Source organism: Procambarus clarkii, chromosome 62 (genome assembly GCF_040958095.1).
Source record: "Procambarus clarkii isolate CNS0578487 chromosome 62, FALCON_Pclarkii_2.0, whole genome shotgun sequence".
Classification (NCBI taxonomy): Eukaryota; Metazoa; Arthropoda; class Malacostraca; order Decapoda; family Cambaridae; genus Procambarus; species Procambarus clarkii.
This window is the reverse complement of record NC_091211.1, coordinates 20,181,802-20,197,711: the sequence shown is the minus strand read 5'-3', so window position 1 is coordinate 20,197,711 and position 15,910 is coordinate 20,181,802. Positions and strand designations below refer to the sequence as shown.

At 50.1% G+C, this 15,910-nt stretch overlaps 1 protein-coding gene and 1 non-coding gene across 3 annotated transcripts in view; both read right to left on the bottom strand.

The window, feature by feature from the left end:
• The window catches only part of LOC123766495 (ras association domain-containing protein 10), a 266,095-nt gene that overhangs the window by 32,570 nt on the left and 217,615 nt on the right, over positions 1–15,910 (bottom strand). The window lies entirely within an intron of this gene.
• Positions 6,914–7,032, bottom strand: LOC123766690 (5S ribosomal RNA). Its single transcript, XR_006773846.1, has one exon. It is a non-coding gene; the product is annotated as a 5S ribosomal RNA (ribosomal RNA).

Here is a 15,910-nt window from a genome sequence, read left to right as displayed (position 1 = left end):
AGGCCTTGGTGAGGTTAGGCCTTGGTAAGGTTAGGCCTTGGTGAGGTTAGGCCTTGGTAAGGTTAGGCCTTGGTGAAGTTAGGCCTTGGTGAGGTTAGGCCTTGGTGAGGTTAGGCCTTGGTGAGATTAGGCCTTGGTGAGGTTAGGCCTTGGTGAGATTAGGCATTGGTAAGGTTAGGCCTTAGTGAGGCTAGGCCTTGGTGAGGTTAGGCCTTGGTGAGGTTAGGCCTTGGTGAGGTTAGGCCTTGGTAAGGCTAGGCCTTGGTGAGGTTAGGCCTTGGTGAGGTTAGGCCTTGGTGAGGCTAGGCCTTGGTGAGGTTAGGCCTTGGTGAGGTCAGGCCTTGGTGAGGTTAGGCCTTGGTGAGGCTAGGCCTTGGTGAGGTTAGGCCATTATAACTGTCAACCACAATTACAATATATAACAATATTAATCTATATACACAGGGAAAAACGTCGTTATTTCACCGCATAAAAACAATTCCCAACGAGCCTATGTGAACGCCCTGAACTACAGCCTTAATTACCCAACTACCCAATTAAGTTATAAAACACACCACCAGGGAAGGTTGAAACATGAACCAATGATGATTAAAATAAAAACCTCCATTAGCTCAAAAAAAAAATGAAACTTTGCAATTAATATACATATCTCAAGTATCAGGTCATTGGGCAATAGACACGCTCCAGATATTTACCACTAGGGTCATTAATATCTCCCCCCCCCCCCACACACACACCCTTAATTCTGGATCTGACACTCTTAATAATGGTAAATCAGTTCGCTGGCTGGTCGGGTCAGCATCTCGGGGGGGGGGGGGGGTGTGTGAGAGAGACGCAAGATGATGGGGATGCTGCATCTTTATATTCCTTGCTTCCATCTCAAAATTTATCTCATCGCAAAATATTTTTAAAGTCATTGAGACAGCTTCTGCCATTACTCGCTGGAGTAGACAGCTTCACCCCTTCCACGCATATATATATATATATATATATATATATATATATATATATATATATATATATATATATATATATATATATATATATATATATTACAGAGCCACAGATTTCGCCACATGGAGTATCTGTATGTCTATCTATCGACTGTCTGAACAAAGTTGTACAAAGTGTGTATGTATATATATATATATATATATATATATATATATATATATATATATATATATATATATATATATATATATATATCCACTCTTCACCGGCCTTATATACACAAATGCAGGAAATGCTCAGAACGGAGGCAAAGGGATTCGAACCCAGGTCTGCTCTCTTGTGCACAGCGTGCGCTTCTAACCTAACCTAACACCTCTGGCTATCTTGCACGCACGGAGGAAGATTTCTCAGAGCAAGTCGACATTCTTCAGCTCTCTATCCATCCTTTCTAAGGTGTTGCGAAGGGTCATTAGCGTCTCCTTAATGGCTAAACTGCTTTAGTTCCTTGGGAAACTGCTGCCCCTCGACACCACAGACCGCCATCCACATACCATCATCCACACACAATCACCCACACCACACACGATACCAAACCCATTAACACGGATTTTGCAGTAAACATGTCATTGGAAAGTGGACAATATATTATGCACACGACAAGGTGAAGGGGGAGGGGGGGGGATAGGGTGAGGGGGGGGATAGGGTGAGGGGGGGGTGGGGGATAGGGTGGGGGATAGGGTGAGGGGGGGGGGAGGAAGGTTATACGGTGAAGCATGTCTTGGTGCAGTGGCTGACAGGGTTGCTAAGGGGAGAGGAGGACGGCCAGAAGGAGGCAGATTTTGAAACGGAAAAAAACAGACGTGAAACTGGCTGAGGTCAAACAAGGGGTCAAGTGAAGGGGTCAAGCAAGGTGTCAAAACAAGGGAACAGGTGAAGGGGGGGTCAAGTAAGAGGTCAGGTCAGGTTAGGGGGAGGGGTGTCAAGCAAGGTGTCAGGTAAGAGGGGTGTCAAGCAAGGGGTCAAATAAGGTCAACAAGCAACGGGGGGTCACGATTGCTGACCTCAAACATGTAATAAATTAATCATTTTATAAACAAAAAAGTATCCAATCAATTTCCAGCACACACTGCTACAATCAACTGCCCAATCCAGCTGTCCCCCAATCCCAGCCACAACAAGAAATAATAACTGACATAACTCGTTAACTTATAATTTCAATAACAAAGACACGAGCAACAAGGAAAATAAACAATAACACGAGAGAGAGAGAGAGAGAGAGAGAGAGAGAGAGAGAGAGAGAGAGAGAGAGAGAGAGAGAGAGAGAGAGAGAGAGAGAGAGTGTGGGAGAGAGAGAGAGAGAGAGAGAGAGAGAGAGAGAGAGAGAGAGAGAGAGAGAGAGAGAGAGAGAGAGAGAGAGAGAGAGAGAGAGAGAGAGAGAGGTGAGAGAGAGAGAGAGAGAGAGAGAGAGAGAGAGAGAGAGAGAGAGAGAGAGAGAGAGAGAGAGAGAGAGAGAGAGAGAGAGAGAGAGAGAGAGAGAGAGAGAGAGAGGTGAGAGAGAGAGTGTGGGAGGGGGGAGCAAGACCACAAATGAGGAATGGGAACATTAAGGAGGAGAACAAGCAACAGATAAAGCATGCAGGAAAAGAAATCCGCCAATAAACAAGAGAAGAGCGGGCAGGCCAGCTAATAAACTGTCAGGAACTGAACTGGGGGCTGAGACTAAGCACCCCCTCCCCCCAAAACCCCCCCAAAACCCCACAACACCCCCAAACACCCCCCAACACCCCCAACACCCAGCCCCCTTAATTTCGACTTGATATAAAGTAGATTAAGATGATGGGGTGGGGGTATGGGGTGGGGTGGGAGTGTGTATCAGGGGGGAGTCATCCACCCCATACTGTCATCCACCCCACAGTCATCCACACCCCCCACAAGGACCTCAACCACACAGACGCTACAAATTTAACTCCAAGATAACACGTTATTCTAACACCAAGATAACATGTTATCACCCTTGTAATACCTGGAGCCTAAGCTATAGTGCTCAAGCAGTTAAGCCACTTAAACTCTTGGTAATACTGAGCTTACGGAGCAGTAAGACAGGTAACAGGAGGCAACGAGAGAGCTTACCTGGATACGTGGATACGTGGATATGTGGATACCTGGATACGTGGGTACGTGGGTACGTCACCACCACACCGGCCACAGCAATTGTAGCAGCAACAATCACGATCTATGTCACTGATCATCTGTCACAACAATCACCACCACCCATGAACAAGCAGCATCAGTCACAGCTAACAAGGATACCTGCATCACAATCACCCCTCGTGCCGGCCATCACCAGTAATGGGGGGGGGGGCACTCGTAAAGTCTTGGTGGAGGCACTCGTAAAGTCTTAGTGGAGGCACTCGTAAAGTCTTGGTGGAGGCACTCGTAAAGTTTTGGTGGAGGCACTCGTAAAGTCTTAGTGGAGGCACTCGTAAAGTCTTAGTGGAGGCACTCGTAAAGTCTTAGTGGAGGCACTCGTAAAGTCTTAGTGGAGGCACTCGTAAAGTCTTAGTGGAGGCACTCGTAAAGTCTTAGTGGAGGCACTCGTAAAGTCTTAGTGGAGGCACTCGTAAAGTCTGGATGAAAGCACCAAGACTTCACGAGGGTCACCTAAGCGGTGTATTAGGTGACCCAATAGACAGCTTAGCATGTCTCAGGCTGCTATATCACCTCTGGGAACAGCGAAACCCCTCCATCTTCACCACATGACTGATCAACCCATTCTCGCACTAGCTTATAGTCAATATTGGCATATTTAATAAGTGCATATGTGACATACTAATTGATTGACTGTAAGCAAGTGCGAGAACGGGTTGGACTGATCATCCATGTACACAGTGTAAGACAGAAAACGGGATACTGTTCTCACCCAGAGTTATAAATCCGTGGAACCGCCTACCCGCCGAAGGCGTAAATATTCCGATATTCAGTTCAAAATCCAGCTGGAAAGAAACCTTATATTTCGTGTCTCCCGTATCGAGGCCACTAGAGAATGCGTGGCCATCAGGTAAATTCAGGCGTGCATTTATCTTGAGGTTATCTTGAGATGATTTCGGGGCTTAGTGTCCCCGCGGCCCGGTCCTCGACCAGGCCTCCACGCCCAGGAAGCAGCCCGTGACAGCTGACTAATACCCAGGTACCTATTTTACTGCTAGGTAACAGGGGCATAGGGTGAAAGAAACTCTGCCCATTGTTTCTCGCCGGCGCCTGGGATCGAACCCAGGACCACAGGATCACAAGTCCAGCGTGCTGTCCGCTCGGCCGACCGGCTCCTGCATTCCCGAACTTATAACGCCAAATCTATTTTAGAGCATTTTAGCGACAATAGAGTATTTTAGAGTATTGACTAAACCGCTCTATTCAAATCGAAAGGTGCTCACGCGGTCAATACCTTCACATGGGTCAACAACCACATGGGTCAACAACCACATGGGTCAACAACCACATGGGTCAACAACCACATGGATCAACAACCACATGGATCAACAACCACACTCAGAATGATCAACATGACTACACAAAGTACCCATTATACCAGCGTGTTCTCACCATTTGCCACTCCGTCAAAAATGCAACTGTTTGGCCTGAAACGGACGAATGAACCCGCAAAATCCCATTTGTGGCCGATGCGTCGAAAAAACGTCACTGCTGCGTTGTTTTAACGTTAACTAACACGACGCATTTTTTTGTTTAACGAATTGGTCGATTTCGTTCAACAGTGGCGCCATCTTCCGCACCGGTGTGATGGGTTCCTTGTTGCAGCGTTTAACACACTATTTCCGCCATGGTTAACGAAACCTTTACATCTTATTCCTGTGAAGCTTTTGTTCCGTTGCTTGATCAATGAACACAAGATCTTTCAACAGCTCAAGCCAAGTAGACTTTGCCTCATACTTAATATTTTTATGTCTTCGTTTATATATATATATATATATATATATATATATATATATATATATATATATATATATATATATATATATATATATATATAGACTGCTTCGAAAATAAAATATATATTTATTTACTTTAGCTGTAGCTTGTATTCGGTTCAAAATGCCATTCATACACGGAATTCTTAGAACAACATCGTTCTTAATTATATTGTGTCGAAAACTTCCAATCATTAACATTACTGTCAATGTTTTTAGCGAAGAACATTAAGACATTCTTAAGTCCTTCGGGGTCACACCTGGTGACCGTGTGGGGGTCACACCAGGTGTACTGTGACCTGGTGACCTTGTGGGGGTCACACCAGGTGTACTGTGACCTGGTGACCTTGTGGGGGTCACACCAGGTGTACTGTGACCTGGTGACCGTGTGGGGGTCACACCAGGTGTACTGTGACCTGGTGACCGTGTGGGGGTCACACCAGGTGACCGTGTGGGGGTCACACCAGGTGTACTGTGACCTGGTGACCGTGTGGGGGACACACCAGGTGTACTGTGACCTGGTGACCGTGTGGGGGTCACACCAGGTGTACTGTGACCTGGTGACCGTGTGGGGGTCACACCAGGTGTACTGTGACCTGGTGACCGTGTGGGGGTCACACCAGGTGACCGTGTGGGGGTCACACCAGGTGTACTGTGACCTGGTGACCTTGTTGTGGGGTCACACCAGGTGTACTGTGACCTGGTGACCGTGTGGGGGTCACACCAGGTGTACTGTGACCTGGTGACCGTGTGGGGGTCACACCAGGTGTACTGTGACCTGGTGACCGTGTGGGGGTCACACCAGGTGACCGTGTGGGGGTCACACCAGGTGTACTGTGACCTGGTGACCTTGTTGTGGGGTCACACCAGGTGTACTGTGACCTGGTGACCTCGGAGAGGGGTCACCAGGTCATCCTATAACCTGCTCCCTCGCCCCTGACCTTCCCAGCATGCATCTGGCGCCTGTATACTTGTAAGCATCTACACTCGCAGCGCCTGAAGGCAATTCCCACAAGCATATATCAACGTCAAGTCTCGTAACAACTATATTTGTACATTTGCGTCTTCCCAGCCACAGCTAAAACACTTGACTCACTCGTCTCTTGCTGTATTTAGCAGCAGCAGCAGCAGCAGCAGCAGCAGCAGCTTGAGGAACAACAATAGAGTGAAACAGCCATCGTGGGAATCAATAAAACATGACCCGTATATATGGTGACTGCTAAGCCCGGCTCGTCTTGTGGCGAGAGAGTAATGTCGGTGAGTGTTAGTAGATGGCGCTGATAACCTTGGTCACGTTCAGGCTCCACGCGCCCGCCCTTGTAGCCGCTTTGAATGAAATCAAATCTGGCTGTTGGATTCCACATTTATCCGCTACGTGTGTTCCTTCAAGATATTTGTCTGTTTTCCTTATTTGTATCGTAGGGGTGGAGGGGTGGGGGGGGGGTGATCCTGGCAAGGTCAGGTAGGTAGGTGTACTCAACTATTTGTGCTTGCGGGGGTTGAGCTCTGGCTCTTTGGTCCCGCCTCTCAACTGTCAATCAACTGGTGTACAGGTTCCTGAACCTACTGGGCTCTATCATATCTACACTTGAAACTGTGTGTGGAGTCAGCCTCCACCACATCACTGCCTAGTGCATTCCATTTGTCAACCACTCTGACACTAAGAAAGTTGTTTCTAATATCTCTGTGGCTCATTTGGGCACTTAGTTTCCACCTGTGTCCCCTTGTTCGCGTGCCCCTTGTGTTAAATAGCCTGTCTTTATCTACCCTGTCGATTCCGTTAAGAATCTTGTGTGTGTGTGTGTGTGTGTGTGTGTGTGTGTGTGTGTGTGTGTGTGTGTGTGTGTGTGTGTGTGTGTGTGTGTGTGTGTGTGTGTGTGTGTACTCACCTAGTTGTACTCACCTAGTTGTGTTTGCGGGGGTTGAACTCTGGCTCTTTGGTCCCGCCTCTCAACCGTCAATCAACAAAACATTATTGCCAACAGCATTTGGTGTTCCCAGGCGGTCACCCATCCAAGTACTAACCAAACCCAACGTTGCTTAACTTCGCTGATCGGACGAGAAGCGGTGTTCTCAACGTGGTATGGCCGTTGGCCTCAACGTGTGTGTGTGTGTGTGTGTGTGTGTGTGTGTGTGTGTGTGTGTGTGTGTGTGTGTGTGTGTGTGTGTGTGTGTGTGTGTGTGTGTGAGTGAGTGAGTGAGAAGGTGCTTGTTGAATTCCTTCGTCTGGTGGGGATGAAGGTGTTGAAGAAGGCCATACACCCGCCCGGGGAGTGTACTCTGACTAACACCGTGAAAGCTGTGCAGTCTTTGCTTTCTCACAACCCCTTCCCCTCTCCTCCCCCCTCACACCATCCCCTCCCTGATAACCTCCCCTCTCCCCTTCCCCAATCATAACCCCACCCCTCAAAGCTGAACCCCTTCCCCCACACAAGCTACACTCCTCCCCCCTTTCTTCCTACCAACCCCAACCTCCCATATCAAAACCCCCACTATCTCTATCAGCCCACCCCCCTGTTACCTCACCTTTGCACATTAATGCATCACTACACCACTTCCCTTCCCATCATTATCCTGCCCCCCCACACACCAGTCACCCCTCCCTACCCCGGGCGCTAGCTGTGAACGGTCCACATTCTTAATCGAGGAATTACATTCCAGTTATTCTCCGTGTCAAAGAACGAATTTCCGTTCCCTGTCTGCCTGTGAGTCTACAGCGGCAGACAGGGACCTCGCGCCTCTTGTACACCAGGCTGACGCCCTGCTGATCGTCAGTACTCCCAGCTAATGGTATTAGAACAATGGAAACGATCGGAAGGACATAAGGGAGGACAGGAAGCGTGTTAACAGAGGACTCAATTCACGGCACCTTCTCGTGTCGAGAGCAGCTGAAGACTGAGCCTTAGTCCTCTCAGGTACCCCTCACTTCGTCTCTGTGATCCAGGGAGTCCGCCGCATTGCATCCCTCATTGGCTGAGCTCTTCGCCTGATGAGCTCCCATTGGCTCGTTCAAATATAACCCTTCCTGATTGGTCGGCTTAATTTTCAAAGTAGCCCAGACTTCTCATGGTCGATTGATGTTGGTGGTTGCTTTTTTGAGGGCAGGAGGCGTAACACGGGAATAAAGTCTGGGTTCCCTGCAGCGTACAGCACCGGGAATAAAGTCTGGGTTCCCTGCAGCGTACAGCACCGGGAATAAAGTCTGGGTTCCCTGCAGCGTACAGCACCGGGAATAAAGTCTGGGTTCCCTGCAGCGTACAGCACCGGGAATAAAGTCTGGGTTCCCTGCAGCGTACAGCACCGGGAATAAAGTCTGGGTTCCCTGCAGCGTACAGCACCGGGAATAAAGTCTGGGTTCCCTGCAGCGTACAGCACCGGGAATAAAGTCTGGGTTCCCTGCAGCGTACAGCACCGGGAATAAAGTCTGGGTTCCCTGCAGCGTACAGCACCGGGAATAAAGTCTGGGTTCCCTGCAGGGCCAGGAACAAAGGGGCGGCGCCACAGCTCTCTCAACAGCACTTGATATTACAAAAGGCTAGCGAGGCGCTGCTGTTGGTTCTGGTCATCATGCTGAGAGTCTCTTGTTTTACCCACAATGCTCGACTCCATCCATGGCCGACCAAGCACAGCCCGCTGGCCGAAACCCCCCCACCAACCAGCCAAGCTGACTGTCCCCCTCCCTCCCCCCCTTCCCCATCAACTACCACGCTAGCTGCCCCCCCCCTCCTCCAACTAGCCACGTTTGAGGTCTGAAATCAAGACTATTATAACAGCTATGGTGCGAAGGTCTCTTCTGCCACTGTCCTAAATCTTGACGACAATTTCTCGAACTAATCAGCAGAGTCGCCCAGCTCCTGATGCTTCAAGGTGGGTAAAATCACTTCAAAACTGAACACTTTGGCGAATGGTGCATAAGGGGGAGGGGTTATCTTGAGGTTATCTTGAGATGATTTCGGGGCGTTAGTGTCCCCGCGGCCCGGTCCTCGACCAGGCCTCCACCCCTAGGAAGAAGCCCGTGACAGCTGACTAACACCCAGGTACCTATTTACTACTAGGTAACAGGGGCATTCAGGGTGAAAGAAACTTTGCCCATTTGTTTCTGCCTCGTGCGGGAATCGAACCCGCGCCACAGAATTACGAGTCCTGCGCGCTATCCACCAGGCTACGAGGCCCCTGTTGTTTATTGCAATAACAACAATGGCTTGAACAAATCCACAAGGGCCGTGACGAGGATTCGAACCTGCGTCCGGGAGCATCCCAGACACTGCCTTAATCGACTGAGTTACGACAGGGTAAAAAGGTTGAAACCGAAGTTCTACTGAACTTACTGGATCCCGTAGCCTCTCCGAGGCACAAACCAGGCTTTTACACAACCCCACAACGATTAAGGCAGTGTCTGGGATGCTCCCGGACGCAGGTTCGAATCCTCGTCATGGCCCTTGCCCTGGAAACACAAGCCGAAACTGTCTCTATTTTCCGCTGGTTACAACTTGTAATAAAGTTGTTACATCTTGGCTTAACGTGTTTATGACGTATTAGAACGTTGTTACAACTTGCTATATTGGTTGTTATAACTGGTTAGCAGGTGTTAAAACTTGTTCGAACGTTGTACCAACGTCGTAGTTTCGGTGTGTGTTTAGTGGGTTGTGGATTTGTTTGTTTGATGCATCACGTTAGTGTGATCTCTGTGTGTAACAATGGCTTGTTTACGTGTTAGTGTGATCTCTGTGTGTAACAATGGCTTGTTTACGTGTTAGTGTGATCTCTGTGTGTAACAATGGCTTGTTTACGTGTTAGTGTGATCTCTGTGTGTAACAATGGCTTGTTTACGTGTTAGTGTGATCTCTGTGTGTAACAATGGCTTGTTTACGTGTTAGTGTGATCTCTGTATGTAACAATGGCTTCTCTTGAGGTTATCTTGAGATGATTTCGGGGCTTTAGTGTCCCCGCGGCCCGGTCCTCGACCAGGCCTCCACCCCCAGGAAGCAGCCCGTGACAGCTGACTAACTCCTGAGTACCTATTTACTGCTAGGTAACAGGGGCATTCAGGGTGAAAGAAACTTTGCCCATTTGTTTCTGCCTCGTGCGGGAATCGAACCCGAGCCACAGAATTACGAGTCCTGCGGCTTGTTTACAATCTCGTAAACAAATGGCAAGCAAAAGCCGCCATGATTGAGGAAAGATGTACAGGTTTCGTAAGAGGATGTGTAATTTTTTTTTATAAATCCTCTTTATAGAGGGAGAGGGGCCAGTGTTGAGCCCAGGATTACGTGAACAAATCCACAAGGGCCGTGATGAGGATTCGAACCTGTGTCCGAGATCATCCCAAACGCTTTACATTGATGCATCACGCTATTGTGACTTGTGTTCTGGATTACGTCATTGGCCAGTAGTTAAGGTGGGGGTAAGGGAGCAGAGATCAGTTCTCCAATACAACGGGCACCAGGGGTAACTACCACTGTGAAGCAGGTGTGTGGTGGGAGGGGGGGCGTGAAGCAGGTGTGTGTGGGAAGCGGGAATCAGGTGTGTGATGGGGGGGGGGAGGGCGTGAATCAGGTGTGTGGTGGGGGGGGGGGAGGGCGTGAATCAGGTGTGTGGGTGGGAGGCGTGAATCAGGTGTGTGTAGGGGTGGGGGTGGGGGGGGGGGCGTGAATCAGGTGTGAGGGTGGGGGGGGGGGCGGGCGGGAAGGTGTGTACACAAAGCCATGGCAACACCGCCCCACCGGCCAAATATTGACCCCAGACAAGGAACGTGTTTTACCAGCTAGAACGAGTCAAAACGGTCGCCTGGCTTCGCACACCATCCACACCTGCACGCTATACAATTCCCCTAAGAGGTAAGGCACTAGGGTGCCATTTGGGTGCCATTTGGGTGCCATCTTTACCCGTAAAAACCCCCATCCTTACCCAATAATAATACGCTTTGCATTAAAAAGAAAACGAGTTTCCATGAGAAACTAAAGAAAACCGTCTAGCGCGCGTAGATTGTCGGAGCCAAGCCAGCACGAGGGGGCGCTCAGGGCGACAAAGGGTGCCGCGACTTGTGCAGATGTGGGTCTTATACCTGGACCTTTTTGAAACGTTGAAGTGCTCTTCACCCGTGTGACTTCTCGAGTTTGTTGAGTACTGATTCGGAGCCTGAGAAGCACACACCGCCACCTCAGGTATTTGTCAGTTACTTCACTAGTTTAACGTATTCTGTCCTCCCAGTCCTCTTGTGTAGGGGAGTTGTTTTATGTGTATGGCATGCGTGACGCACCAGGACCCCCCCCCATCTGTAGCTGCAGCAAGTTACTATGCATAATACATACTACCCGATGGAGGAGTGATCCTGAGTATACATAAAAATATACATACAATCATATATATATATATGGGAGTAGACATAAAATGGGGGAGTATTCCAAAGGTTTCCTTAGGTGTGAAGATGAAGTTAATTATGTGGTTCCCTTGTTCAGTGTTGACAGTCTTCTTGCTGTCAGTCTCATCTTCGACAACTTCAAAGCCAGTCTTAAGACTGAAAATTTTGTAAACATAATTCTAACTCTAGATATCACCAGACGTGCAACAATCAGGCCACACCCTCCACACCACACATGCAACAATCAGGCCACACCCTCCACACCACACATGCAACAATCAGGCCACACCCTCCACACCACACATGCAACAATCAGGCCACACCCTCCACACCACACATGAAACAATCAGGCCACACCCTCCACACCACACATGCAACAATCAGGACACACCCTCCACACCACACATGCCACAATCAGGCCACACCCTCCACACCACACATGCCACAATCAGGACACACCTCCACACCACACATGCAACAATCAGGACACACCCTCCACACCACACATGCCACAATCAGGCCAAACCCTCCACACCACACATGCCACAATCAGGCCACACCCTCCACACCACACATGCCACAATCAGGCCACACCCTCCACACCACACATGCCACAATCAGGACACACCCTCCACACCACACATGCCACAATCAGGCCACACCTCCACACCACACATGCCACAATTAGGACACACCCTCCACACCACACATGCCACAATCAGGCCACACCTCCACACCACACATGCCACAATCAGGACACACCCTCCACACCACACATGCCACAATCAGGCCACACCTCCACACCACACATGCCACAATCAGGACACACCCTCCACACCACACATGCCACAATCAGGCCACACCTCCACACCACACATGCCACAATCAGGCCACACCCTCCACACCACACATGCCACAATCAGGACACACCTCCACACCACACATGCAACAATCAGGACACACCCTCCACACCACACATGCCACAATCAGGCCAAACCCTCCACACCACACATGCCACAATCAGGCCACACCCTCCACACCACACATGCCACAATCAGGCCACACCCTCCACACCACACATGCCACAATCAGGACACACCCTCCACACCACACATGCCACAATCAGGCCACACCTCCACACCACACATGCCACAATTAGGACACACCCTCCACACCACACATGCCACAATCAGGCCACACCTCCACACCACACATGCCACAATCAGGACACACCCTCCACACCACACGTGCAACAATCAGGCCACACCTCCACACCACACATGCCACAATCAGGACACACCCTCCACACCACACGTGCCACAATCAGGCCACACCCTCCACACCACACATGCCACAATCAGGCCACACCTCCACACCACACATGCCACAATCAGGCCACACCTCCACACCACACATGCCACAATCAGGACACACCCTCCACACCACACATACCACAATCAGGACACACCCTCCACACCACACATGCCACAATCAGGCCACACCTCCACACCACACATGCCACAATCAGGCCACACCTCCACACCACACATGCCACAATCAGGACACACCCTCCACACCACACATGCCACAATCAGGCCACACCTCCACACCACACATGCCACAATCAGGCCACACCTCCACACCACACATGCCACAATCAGGCCACACCTCCACACCACACATGCCACAATCAGGACACACCCTCCACACCACACATGCCACAATCAGGCCACACCTCCACACCACACATACCACAATCAGGCCACACCTCCACACCACACATGCCACAATCAGGCCACACCTCCACACCACACATGCCACAATCAGGCCACACCCTCCACACCACACATGCCACAATCAGGCCACACCTCCACACCACACATGCCACAATCAGGACACACCCTCCACACCACACATGCCACAATCAGGACACACCCTCCACACCACACGTGCCACAATCAGGCCACACCTCCACACCACACATGCCACAATCAGGCCACACCCTCCACACCACACATGCCACAATCAGGACACACCCTCCACACCACACATACCACAATCAGGCCACAATCAGTTGGATGAGGCAAGGCAACTTTATATTATAAGATATGGTAGATTTATACACTGCTAGGCTTAACTCAGCCCCTTTGTTTACGTTGATTTAAAAAGAGATTAATATGCTAAGTTGGAAGTCAATGTTGCACACGTAGAGTCCGAACTTGCAACAAGGTAAATAACACAGTAGCCTATCCACGTGAACAATGATCAAATCTTCGCTAATCCAGCGTTAATCCGACACTGGCTTATGTACACATTAGTGAGGATTTGGTTATAATATGTTGTGGACCCCAGGGGCCAGATTCACGAAAGCACTTACGAACGTGTACATCTTTTCTCAATCTTTGGCGGCTTTGTTTCCAATTATTAAGCAGTTAATGAGCTCCGAAGCACCAGGAGGCTGTTTATAACAATAACAACAGTTGAATGGGAAGTTTTCATGCTTGTAAACTGTTTAATAAATGTAACCAAAGCCGTCAAAGATTGAGGAAAGATGTACACGTTCGTAAGTGCTTGCGTAAGTGCTTTCGTGAATCTGGCCCCAGATGTCTTTGTGGGCTGAGGTACCAACGGGGAGGTGTCGAGTGTTACTGGAGAGACTATAGCAGTACCACCACCTCCAAGGTGGTGAGAGACCTCTCACACCACACACGACCCGTATGAGGGGTCGTGGAAGCAGCCAGAAAGGGAACCAGTCATGGACTACCAGGAAGGACTTGTTAGGGTGACCACACAGCCACCACGCTCTCTGACTTATACCTGCTTGATGGGGTTCTGGGAGTTGTTCTACTCCCCCAAGCCCGCCCCGAGGCCAGGCTTGACTTGTGAGTTTGGTCCAACAGGCTGTTGCTTGGAGCGGCCCGCAGGCTGACTCTAGAATGCCTCTAGACTCCTCTAGAATGCCTCTAGACTCCTCTAGAATGCCTCTAGACTCCTCTAGAATGCCTCTAGACTTCTCTAGAATGCCTCTAGACTCCTCTAGAATGTCTCTAGACTCCTCTAGAATGCCTCTAGACTGCCTCTGCTTCTAGACTCCGCCGCTCCCAGCCTTTATACACGTACTTTCAAAGCCAATCTCCAGGTCCAGTTTGTGTTGATAAATATTATTACTAACATGGGTCCCTTGTCATTTATACAGCTGCTCTAGACTATTACCTGCACCGAGACGGTAGCCAACTGGCCAACCAGCAATCGCTCCTGGACCATGTTCAAGAGTAAACTCTCAGTGCCTCAAGTAAACTTTCTCAGTACACTGAGAAATGGGAGTATATTTCTCAGAGTATACACCCGAGCACATATACCGTCTTGCTGGTATTAAATACTGCACTCCGGTGTCGCCAAGCCATCTCAGTAACCACCCCACACACTCGGCACTTAATCCATATCATTATATTCTCCTCAGAGCCGAGAAAGCCACCATTTTTTCCCCCCTCAAGGTGAATATTTTATCCCACGGGAACCCAAGGTAGACCTGGGTGTCCGCAGGTGACCCTTGTCACGCCCTAACATCACACCCGGCCGGTGTGATGTTAGGGCGTGAAGGGGCGGTGTGTTGTAGCATCTCCGGCCCCCAGGATAGTCTCGGCTCCCACACTCATCCTGGGGAAAAAAAAGAGCCCAGCTGATCCAGCCTGCAGGGCTACCACCACCGCCGTGCTATAACGGCTCCCCCATCTCACACCCCCCGGGGCGACCCGCTATATAACCTCTCCTGTTCTCAAGATCATCGTAAGTGTCTGGGAGGTAAGAGAATATAATCTTGAAAGCTGAAGCTGAGGTAGAGTGAAGCAAGAGATGTGGTAGAGGGGGTGGGTGGTTGTCAGCCCTGCAGCGAGGGCTAATCCCCTGCATCACGATTCGCTTCTGTTTTCCCGCCAAATCGCTGGCCTGAGCACGCCACCTGTCGGAGGCCAAGGACTGTTTTCTTCGCCTATGGCCTAGTTATTTGCCGGTGGCCCCCACACACCGGCGGTGGGCTCTCTGATCCTGCCTCTGATAGCACCACAGCGACAAAAACACAGCCTAGCGCCACTATCCTAGGAGAAAGCGCCCTTATCCTAGCGGCCTTATCCTAGCGGCCCCTAGCTAGCGGAGCTTGGGACCGCCACGACGGTAACTCCACAGGCGGAGACGTCTCTATTAAACATCAATCATTTGTAATATGTTTATTGATCAGAGAGAAATGTAATTTATCCCGCCGGGGGGGTATGGGGTGTAGCTCGGGGTCACCCCCCCCCTGGGGTAAGGGGGTGATGGGGGGGGGTGCAGGTCAAAACTGACCCCCCCTGCACCTGGGCTGTGATGCAGGTCGTGCATGATACACGCGGGAAACCACCTTTAATTTACTTTTAACCGACAATCGCTCATCGTGGCCCACACCGCTGCCACACACACGCACGCACGCACGCACGCACGCACGCACACACACATACACACACACACACACACACACACTGTCAGAGTAGTTAACAGATGGAATGCACTAGGCAGTGATGTGGTGGAGGCTGACTCCATACACAGTTTCCAACGCAGACTTGACAGAGCCCAATAGGCT